The 10,837-nt window shown below is 46.2% G+C and overlaps 1 long non-coding RNA gene across 1 annotated transcript; it reads left to right on the top strand.

Moving 5' to 3' along the window:
* The first annotated feature begins 4,486 nt into the window (after positions 1-4,486).
* LOC115097397 lies at positions 4,487-10,081 on the top strand. The gene is made up of 3 exons (XR_003858270.1): positions 4,487-4,694; positions 8,016-8,177; positions 9,656-10,081. It is a non-coding gene; the product is annotated as an uncharacterized LOC115097397 (long non-coding RNA).
* Positions 10,082-10,837: the final 756 nt, after the last annotated feature.

A 10,837-nucleotide genomic window follows, 5' to 3' on the forward strand; every position in this document is an offset into this window, starting at 1 on the left:
GAAATGTTTGGAGTTGGATATGGACAGGACACGAGTGAGTATCCCTCCTGCCCTTTCATGGCCCAGTGGCAGCCATGGACGTCCTCCATCTTGTCAGTTTTGTGGGGGGGGGGAGGGATAGAAAAGAGTCAGAGGATCCTGGTAAGGGCCCTGTTTTATTTTTTTTTTGTTTATGCTTTATTTGGTTTGGCAAATGAACCAAACCAAAATAAACATTCAAGTAAACAAAACTCGGAAAAAAACTTTCCTGCAGGAACTTATCCGAACCTCTCGTAAACCCCGCGATGCTCGTCGCCTTGACCACGACCTCTGGCATCAGATCCCACCGCTTGACGGCGCGCTGAGTGAGAAAGCCCTTTCTTTGGTTTGCTTTGAACCTGCTGGCTGTTAGTTTCATGCAGTGCCCCCTTGTTTTAGTATTATGTGAAAGGGTAAATAACCCTCCTTTATTTACCTGCTCCATCCCACCCGGGATTTTATAGACTTCTATTACTGTACATTCCAAGGTGAAGATTACTACTCTTATCCTAAGCCCTGGGGATAACTGCACGGTGCGGCAGTTACTACCTTAAGCAGCTTGCTGGGCAGAGCGGACGGACCATTTGGTCCTCTTCTGCCATCGTTACTGTGTAACCTGCGCAGGCTCTCATCATAGGAGAGACGTTCCACCCCCCTTTACCATTGCTGTCGCCCTTCTCTGCACCTTTTCTAGTTCTGCTATGGCTTTCTTGAGATGTGGCCAGCAGAACGTCACACAGCACTCAAAGGGCAGTTGCATTAAGGCTCGTACAGAGGCCAGATGATATGTTCTGTTTCGCATTTGTACTCAAGAGTGTACGCATAGCCCATGAATGTTTCTGTAGGTAACTCCCACTAGGGACCAAATCACGGATGCACCCCATGTTTCTCGTAGCCTCCTCGCCTCTTGTAACTCACTTTCATCTCCTTTGTTGGTATAAATAAACGACAGTGATGATGATGATGATGATGAAATGAAAACCTCCAGTTTGACCCTGAAGCTGACTTCAGCTTTATTTTCCAAGTCCCGATGAGGAGATCATGGCACTTTTCTCCTCGGTCTTCAATAATATTAGACGGAAAGCACACCCCCCTCCCGACTCAGCTTTGCCGTGAAGGCCTTCTGTCTTTTTCTATCATGTGATAAGGGGGAGCTCAGCTGTGCGTACGTTAATGCGACTGTGCACAGCTTTACCCTTCATTTAACAAAAAAATGTGCATCCAATTGCACGCCCCATGTTAATCAAGGCATCAGGCAGGCAGGCATAAGCTTAGCTCAGATTTTCTTAGCACTGGAAATGCAACTCCTTGTCAAGATGGAGTCGTTTCTGAGGCTGGTCTTAGTCTATGGGGCTGAACCTGGAGTTTGTGATGCAGGACGTACTCTGGATTTGTGCACAGAACACACGTTTTCTCTTCATGATGTTCGCCTGCTAAGCATATGCTTGCGTGCATGTTTCTGGGTTAGCATGCTTTCGTTTTTTTTCAGTCCCTGGTGCATTAGCATAGCATTAGTTTACTGCATCTGGAGTTAACTCTTTTTCAGTGAATGAATACAAACCATGCTGAATTTCAGTGCACATTTTGTACCTACGTTTTTATTGCATTGGGCTGTATATGTTTAACTCTCTGCCACTGTGAATGCACTGATTAACGTACATTATGTATTCATAAGAAGGAAATGTGTGAGGGAGGGGCAGGTTCCTGTAATCCATCTCAGCTGCTCCTTGACATCCTGGGCCTATTGGTAGGGGAAATGATAATGAACCGAAACTGCAGCCTCCCTCTGCCCAGACCCACCTGCTTTCAGGGAGACATGGGGGAGGGGGAGTGTCAGTCTGTCTCCTGCTAGCCTTCTTGTTTACCTCCCCCTTACCCCTCTGTATCACTCCATCTTTTTCCCTGCTCTCTCACACACACACATTGGAAAATAAAAACTGCAATAAATTGTGTCCTGTGTTTCTGACACACACACACACATAAATGTATCGACATACACTTGTTCCTGCTTCCATTGCACAAGGAAGTGGCTGAGAATGAGATTCGAGGTGGAGCGTCTTTTCATTTCAGCTGTCATGGGTTGGGGGAGGGGTCGTGCACTCGCACACTTCAGTACATTAAATCCTGGATTTTCTTTCCTTGTTTCAGTTTTACGGTACTACCACGGCTTCTTCCTGCATCCGTGTCTGATTTTGTGCTCTGCTGTCGTGCTACCCTAAGGCAGGCCCATGCTGGATGTCTCCGAGGTCTTGGAATCACCATTAAAAATTAAAGTAGTCAAGAAATGTATTACCTTATAATATTGTTGTTAGCTTTTATTTCCAAACACTAATAAACTCAAGTCTCACATTTGAAATATTGTGTGTGTGTGTGTGTTATGCAGATGAGGGAGTGCAGGCACCGATATTTTCTGCAAGCATAGGTCTTGATCTTCTCTTTCTCCAGGAGCTCAATAAGAGGAATTATAAAACATCTTGAAAACATAAAGGTAATGGACCTGACTAAACTAATGCTGTTTCTGAAGCACTCACTCCCCAGTCAGCCACAAGACAGAGATTAATCCATTGTCGGCTAACAGTCGCCTTTAAGAAGCCATTTCATGCTTTCTTCCTCTCCCTCCTCTCAAGGGTTCCTCCCTCCCTTTTCTGCTTTGTCTCTCTTCCTCATGTTGTACACTCCAAGTGTTCTCAAACCTTTGCTGGAGATTGTTCAGGAATGTATATTTGAGTTTGGTTGACGCAGATCCATTAGATGGAATCTCGGGGCTGATAACAAAAAACAGAAGGCGGGGGTTGATATTACAATATCTGGGGGCGGGGGGAAGTCATTTCATTTATCTTTTTGGAGTTTATTGACTTTGCAGGACTGTGTGAGTCCCAACACTCACTCACTCACTCTCTTTTCACCTGAGACTGTGCCAGCAGGCTAGGTCAGTAAACACAAGGATGGAAAGTGTTTGGATGTCCTAGCTGTACATCAACATATAAGTTAAATAATAGCAAATGAAAGATGCTTTCCTTACAGGTGACTAACAGGATGCACCCTGCTGATGGAAAAAAAAAAAAGGGGCCTACATTTCTGGTTATTTTTAGCCCGATCTGAAAGTCAGAACGGTGCTGAAGAATCATCTCCTCTCTGAACGCGGCGAGTCTGGGGCTGCGCGGTGCGGTGAGCGCCCGGGAAAAGCACTGTATGCTGCCATCTAGTGGAGGCACGGCGCACTTTCTCGGTGCCTGCGAAGAGCTCTGCGGATGTCGCCGGCGGTCCGAGGGGAGCAGCGCCCGCTGTGTGCCTGGGAGAGCCCTTACCGACTGGTACCTGGATGGGCAGAAGTCCGGCTAAGAATGGCGCGGTCACTGCGGTGGGGCTGTGACTTTTTACAATCAATCCTCAGCACAGGGAGTTAAGAGTGCGGTGGTGTTTACGCGCCCCTCCACACATGATCGAAACAAAGGGCAGGAAATAACCTCTCATCCCCAAAGCAGTTTCTCTGTGACTTTAGAGTTTTCTTCTCCAGACCCGGGGCTGCCTGGTTCTGGTTTAGCCCCAGATGTTTCACCTCAAGTGACAGAAACCTAGGTGACCCGTCACACTGGGGAAGGAGAAGTGCTCGGAGGCCTTAGATTGAGTCTGTAAAATCCTTCTTGCTCCTATTTTTCTTCCCCAGTGCTGACCTTCTGAACTGTGCTAAACTGCTTCCTTTGCAGCTGCTATGGAAGGTGCAGGCTGCCACTGGCCCGAACCTTTCTTTTCTTTTTTTTTTTTTTAATCACCACTGGGAGCGTCTTTGCGCCTCCTTTGCATTTGCGCAGCACTGGTTTCAGCAGATGTCTGGAGGTTTTGCTGTGTCAGGGGGCTCTTACAGATTCCTCCTTAGCTATCGAAACTCTTGACAATAGCTACCACGGCATTTTCCTCCACAAGTTGGTAAAAAGAAAGAAAAAGCCAGGTTGTAACCAGCCCCCTAAATACTCCCTGCCTCTCTCCCTTTCATTAATGTCAGCGGGCATAGGAGGCGGCTGTGCTGCAGAAATTAACTCTTTCTTGGCAGAATTAACAAAAGCAAAGCTACTAATGAGGTTAGTTAAGGGTGGCGCTGCTTCATTAACTCTGCTGGGATAGGCATGCCAGTGAGGGACTATCAAAGAGATTGCTTTTTTTTTTTAATTACTCTGTTAATTGATATAAAACAAAAAGGACACAGATTAGTTGCGTGCAATTAGCAAATTAATTCTCGGCAATTATAGACTTAATAATGGAGTCATTTTAGTGCAATTTGTTTAATTGATTCTGTAGCTTAGACTCATTGTGTTTTCAAAATGGGTAATTTAAAAAAAATGTATTAAAACGTAAGAAGACACACACATGTTCAAAGCATGCATTTTTTTTTTTTGTAATTGCATAAATTGCCAATATTTCATTATACACCACAAATCACAGTCTTGCATAATTGCTGATAAATAAAGGCTGCACGCGAAGGAGGTGCTGGGGGAGGAGCTCCAGCATGCGCGTGGCGCGAGGACCGGTGGATGGTGGCACCGAGCGCCAATTTCATTCAAGCCCCCTGTTACTGCTGGGGAGCCGCGTCAGGTTGGAAGCGTGCGATCCTATTGGTCGCAGAGAGGTCGCGTGACTCAACCTCGTTTGGGTGGTCGCGACCAGCGGGTGCAGCGGAGGTAAACAAGAAAATGGCTGAACGCCGCGGCGGGGAGGAGAAATGCGCGCCCGATTTAACCTTACTCATGCACCCACGTACAGGGCCCGCCTGCTTCACCTCCCCCGCGCAGAGGCAGAGCAGGAATCCGCCCTAAGCATTTTATAATTGGCCACTCCGCTATGTAACTGCTGTTGCACCGATGCCCTGAGCTCGCTTAAACCGTGCATAAAAGAAATGCCATTACGAGTTTTTTCTCCGAGTTATGCCACAACAGCAAAATGCTAAGTTAATGGCTTAAATAATAATAATAATAAAGCAGCGCTTGAAGCAAAGTCCCTGGCAGGTGTAAAGTGTCGCCTGGGCGATGACGTCATACAGTGCTGCCCTGATGTCATCAGTTATGCGACGGATCGTTGCGTTCTTCAGCGTTCCAGCTTTCCAGCATCACATCTGTTCTAGGGTGGCCAACGTTCCCACAAACTGGGACCGGCCGCTCAAGGGCAGGAGGTTCATTTGCATAACTTTAAGATCCTGCTAGTGAGCTACCTCACTAGCGTAGCAATATGTTGACAGGGAGCACACAGTTTTTCTTTATGCCGCTCAGGGCAATGAAGGGGGCCCCTGCTCCCCATTTGTTAGCTCGCAGGAGCGGTGCTATTTATTTTGCTGCTCTCTGCCAATGATTGTGCCTCCACCTTCCCTCACCAAACCACAATACCCTGCAAAATGTCACTTGTAATCCATATGGCTGCTGTAGATCCCACACAGAAACTACAATACCTCACCTTAGTCACGGATGCAGAACACAGATAGGCCCTCAATAAATACAGATTAAAGAGACCATAAATAGAAACATGCAGACAAAAACTGAACTGTAAACCACAACAAGCCAAATTCTATGCAGTGCAACAATGGAAAAACACATGGAGCATTCCTCAAAATATGAAAAAAATATAAAACAATCATAATAGTAATACCATACTAATAAAATAAATATTTCAAAACAGCTGATGAGAACAATCTCAGATTAACATTTTTAAAATTTCCTAAACACTCATACAATATTTCAAAACAGCAATAAAATATCCAATAATTATAACTAATAAGGATCTTTAAAAAATCCACTGCTCTTCATAGGTGGGAATTTTTTATTTCCAGTCACCTGGATTATGGAAGAGAGAGGAGCTCAACAAAGTTTCCTCTCTCTCATACACACACACACACACACACACACATACACTCCCTTTCTTACACACATTCTCTCATACATACACACTTGTATGTGCTCTCTGATCCACAGACACGTATACATGCTTTCCCATACAAATGCTGTTAGGTCAGAGGGAGGCGGGAAAGAGAGGAGAACCAGGGCTTACATGAAGGGCAACCGACCAAGGAGCCAGGTCTGGGGGAATGCATTGATATGCCTTATTAGGGGGCTAGGTGCCAGCTTTGGATGCCACCACTGTAGTGACACAAGTTCTCCTTAACCCCATGCGGCTGCTGGCTCAGTTGGCCAGTCATTATCCAAGGAGGCAGTGCCCCCCCTACACACACACACACACACATCAGCAACAAACCTGAGGGGAGCAGGGAAGGAGAAGATGAGGTCTGGGTATGGAAAAGGCCAAGAAGGAGGTATAGGCAGGAGTGGAGAGGGGAAGAAGGTCACTGCAGTAAACAATGGGCCCACTATTCAAAGGTATCTGGTTAATTTATCCGGATATAACTTATCCCAATAACTTAGAAGCTATGCTGCTGAATACAACTAGATCTAGTTAGCTGGATAAGTTATATCCAGATAACGTATAGCAGGTCTAACTTGTTTGGTTAAATTAACCGGATAAGACTGAATATAGGCACTTTACGTTAAGATATCCAGATAAGTTGCTCTGCCTTGATCCACCCATTGCCTGCCCCCAAGAGATCTGGCTGTCGACTTAGATGGATAAGTACTTACCTGGCTAAGTGGTGGCCGCTGAATGTAGCCCAATATTGAAGAGGTGCCACTTAGATAAGCCCTACTTATCTGGCTAAGTAGAGTTTCATTATTGGCCTCTAAAATTTTTTGTTTAAAACCAGAGAATTCCAAGTTGCTAATAGACAACGGTAAGGTGTTCTTTTTTTTTTTTTTTCAAACAATTGCTTACCAGCTTACAGGGGCGGATTCCCGCAGACGACCGGCCCGGGGATTCGCTGCCCAGGAGATACCATGTGGTTTGCCGAGCGCGGCTCTGTCACAGCCGCGCTCGGCAGACCACGTGACTAGAGCGACCGGCCTACCGGGGGATGCCCGATCCCCCAATAGGCCAATTCGCCCCTGTCTGCTTAGATCATCTGGCTCTGACTGCTGTAGCAGCAGCCAGTGGAAGAGAAAACGGGTGGCCATTAGTTGAGGGGTGGACACCAGCAGCAGTAGATGTAGGATGGAAAGCAGGTGATAACGGGGAGACGGGGGTGGGGAAAGCAGCCCAGAGTGGCAGGAGGCTAAAGCATCTGGATCCAGAGTGAGACCTGATGGAGGGAAGAATGAACAGCCTGCAAAGCAACTTTGCAGAGCGCTGCAGTTGTTGGTTTGCCTGAGAATGAGGAACAGGACAGGTCCCAAGCAAAAATCAAAGCAGATTAGCACAGCAGGAGCCTCAGTTGCAGGAAGAGAGCCCAGAGGTAGCAGCAGCTGAGACTCTAATATAATATAAGATATAAGAAATACCATACTAGGTCAGACCAAGGGTCCATCAAGCCCAGTATCCTGTTTCCAACAGTGGCAAATCCAAGTCACAAGTACCTGGCAAGTACCCAAATATTAGATAGATCACAAGCTGCTATTGCTTATTAATTACCATAAGCGCATAGTTAAGCTCCTGATTGGATGAGTTGAATCAGGCGGCGAGGGAAAGAAAGCTTGAACTTCAGACAGGCACATGCAGAATAAGAAACGTCTTGCTTACAGCCTGAGCATGCGTCTTGACGCATTTCTTTTGGGGCTGCACCAGCTGAAAAAGCAAGCAGCTGATTGGTGCACCACTCCGCCACTTGCCACGGCTATAGTTAATCAGATTGGCTCCTGCGCCAAGCCCTAATAAACCGGACACTGTACAAGGGACTAGAAAACCAGAGTGTCTGGTTCAAAACCGGGCAGTTGGTCACTCGATCCTGTGCTAATTCCTTGTTACTGAAGACCTATTCACTGCTTTTGTGTGGAAGCCTCAGCCAGACCAAAGATCTCAATCTTACATTTTACCGGGACAAATTATTTAGCTAGGGGAGTTACTGTAAGTAGTTACTTTATAACACAGTCCTGTAACGTCTTCCTAAGGAAACTCCTCTGTTGTTTCAGGAAAGTGTGGATCGGGAGAGCAGGCTACTCGTGCTTCCTTGTGGTTGTAATCTGCTTTGAAGTGTCTGACAGGCGGAATAGAAATCAAATAAATACATAAACTTGAACAAGGAACATGGGAGCCCAGCAAGACCACAGAATAAAGGCCTTCATTTCCTGCCAGTTTGTAATATTTTACTTATTTCCTCCTTTATACTGTATCAGTTCCCATGCTTAGTGCCAGCTTTCCTTAAGGCTCTGAAGCCGAGGCAGTGTTGTATGATTCCAGTCCTGGGTTTCCTGCCCCGTGCCCAGCCCGAGGTTTACGCACTGCTCCTCTTCTCTTCCCTTTGCCAGAAATCTTGGGAGAGGATGTGAGGTTTACCGAACTCTGCACACAATTACGCTCAGCAACGGAAGATCGCTGCACTCCGATTAGGGACGCATCCGGCCGCCCCACTCCTGTGCCAGAGCTGACAAAGGAAGCTCTTGGTGTTTGCAGCGTGCTGCGGCATCCAGAACCAGCTAAGGGAGCCATGGCAGCAGCAGCCGCTGCTCATAGTGGCCCCCAGAGGGGCTTCTCATCCTGCACCATTGGCAGATGGTCTCCTGGGCATGAACTTGACCCTCTCCGCTACTACTGTTCATTTTCAGACTGGGAGCAATGCTGGAATATAAAAGAACATTAGTCTACAAGAACGGGAAAGCCCAAATGGAGAGAGAATAGCAAAAGTGATATTAGGTTCTACGTAGTTTTATGTACCTAGCAATATAAAACTATATCTGTTTGTTTCTTTTTGTTACTCATGCAAAGACATACTGTAAGAGGGCAAGTACGTGTTCACCTTGTTCACTAGCAGGGGCGGATTCCGGGTAAAGATCAGCCCGGGGATTTTCCGCCCAGGAGATACCCCGTGGTCTGCCGAGTGCGGCTCTGTCACGGCCGCGCGACCAGCCCACCGGGATATGCCCAATCCCCCATAGGCCAACCCGTCCCTGTTCACTAGATATTCCTTTAGTCTGTCTCCTTTGACTCCTTTAGCTGTCTCTTTTGACTCTCATTGACTGCAGCAGGTATTGCAGGTGAAACTCCATCCTGGTCTAGGCCCCAGTGCTTATACAGGAGGAACTCCTGGGAGCACAGAACCTGTCCTTGTTACACAGTAGGAATTCCCAGGAGTTCAGTCCCTCTACTTATTATGCAGCACAAGCTCCCAGGAGCTCTGTCCCTACCACTGGGAGCTCAGTCCCTGCAATGATTAAACAGCAGGAACTCCCGGGGCACCCAGTCCTGCATTTTTATACCACAACTCCTGAGAGCTTGGTTCTTGCAAATTATAGAGCAGCAGTTCCCAGGCAGGGCCATCCTTCGTGGGGTGGTGGAGGGACTGTCTCAGGCTCCATGGCTTTCACCAGCTGCAGGAAAAAGCAGTGCATGGAGGAAAGGCCAGGCAGTGCCCTCAGCCACATGGCTCAAAGGAAAGGAACTGCCCCAAACTCTTCAATCTCAGATGGGCCCTCGCCATGCCCCTCTAGAGTTAACCTTGCCCCCAGGAACTCAGTTCCTGCCTTTTTGTATTCTAGGTATTGTCAAAGAGAGTCACCCTTTCCAGGAGTTGGTGTCATTACCAGTAACAGGTTGTATGATGGTTGTTTTCTAGAGACACTGAATGAAAAAACGGAGGCAAAAGGGTAACTTTGAACGCTGACTGCCAAGATGGGCTGCAATCAAGCACTAGGAGATCCATCAAAGGAGTGGCTGCATTTTTTTCCTGACATGCTGTGGCTGGAAAGCATTTGCAGTCATGTTTATCGGATTGGTGCTGTAGAAAACCAAATCATTCTTAGGAGGAGGAGGAGTGAAGGTAAAATATCACATTTTTAAGGTTCCTATAACCAAAGATCAACTGATTGACAAATGCCAATTTAACCCTTCCATTGACTCCCCTTTTCCTGGAAATATTAGTAACAGACTTTAGATTAGGGGAGTGCATGGAAAACAATGTTGTTTCATGTCATTCTAGATTTATATCATTTAATTTCCTTGTTATAGCATCTGTGTTCTATTTTTATAAAACATATACTTTTGGCTACTCAATTTTCCATTGCAATTATTTACACAATTTTGGAAATACCACATGCTAAACAACAAACATCATAAATGATATTAGTTTGTATGTTATTTCACATAAAATGATCTGGTAAATGTTGTCACTGTTTTCACATCACTTCAAAATAACTCCGGGTCCTACTTTAGGCCTCACTTACTAAGCGTAGAGCAGAATGGGAGAAGAGCCGCAGCAAATCAGGCCCTTAGCTTGTAATTAATTCAGACTGAGAGTGAGATGTCCACATTCATGATTAACGTTTTTCATGCTGGAGCATCGAAAAGACAAAAGGAAAGCTAGAAACAAGACATTAATGCACGAAGAAGCACATGTGGGGAATCCTGCAGGGTTACCACAATTAATGAGGTTACTCATTAGGGGCGCATTGTGTGTTGTCTTCCAATCAAACACAGTCTGGTTAGGATTCCAGAGGAGGCAGTTTTTCAGCCTCAGACGTTCTTTGATAGAACTTCCAGCCCTGATTTTAGCTGTCCCCTGATAGGTGGTGATAGGAACATTTGGTTTTGATCTACTTACAATTATTTAGTCTTAATGCTGTACAGCTCTCTGCAGCCGCCTGTACCACCTTTGTGCTCCTCAGCAAATCATCGTATCAGCCTTCTGATCTGAGTGCAAGACTCTTGCTTGAAAGCCAGGCAGAGGTTTAAGCATGTCCAGAACTGTATCATCTTCAATCCAGACCCAAACTGAATATTGGCAGTTTTCAGGATCTAA

This window comes from Rhinatrema bivittatum, chromosome 8, assembly GCF_901001135.1.
Source record: "Rhinatrema bivittatum chromosome 8, aRhiBiv1.1, whole genome shotgun sequence".
NCBI lineage: Eukaryota > Metazoa > Chordata > Amphibia > Gymnophiona > Rhinatrematidae > Rhinatrema > Rhinatrema bivittatum.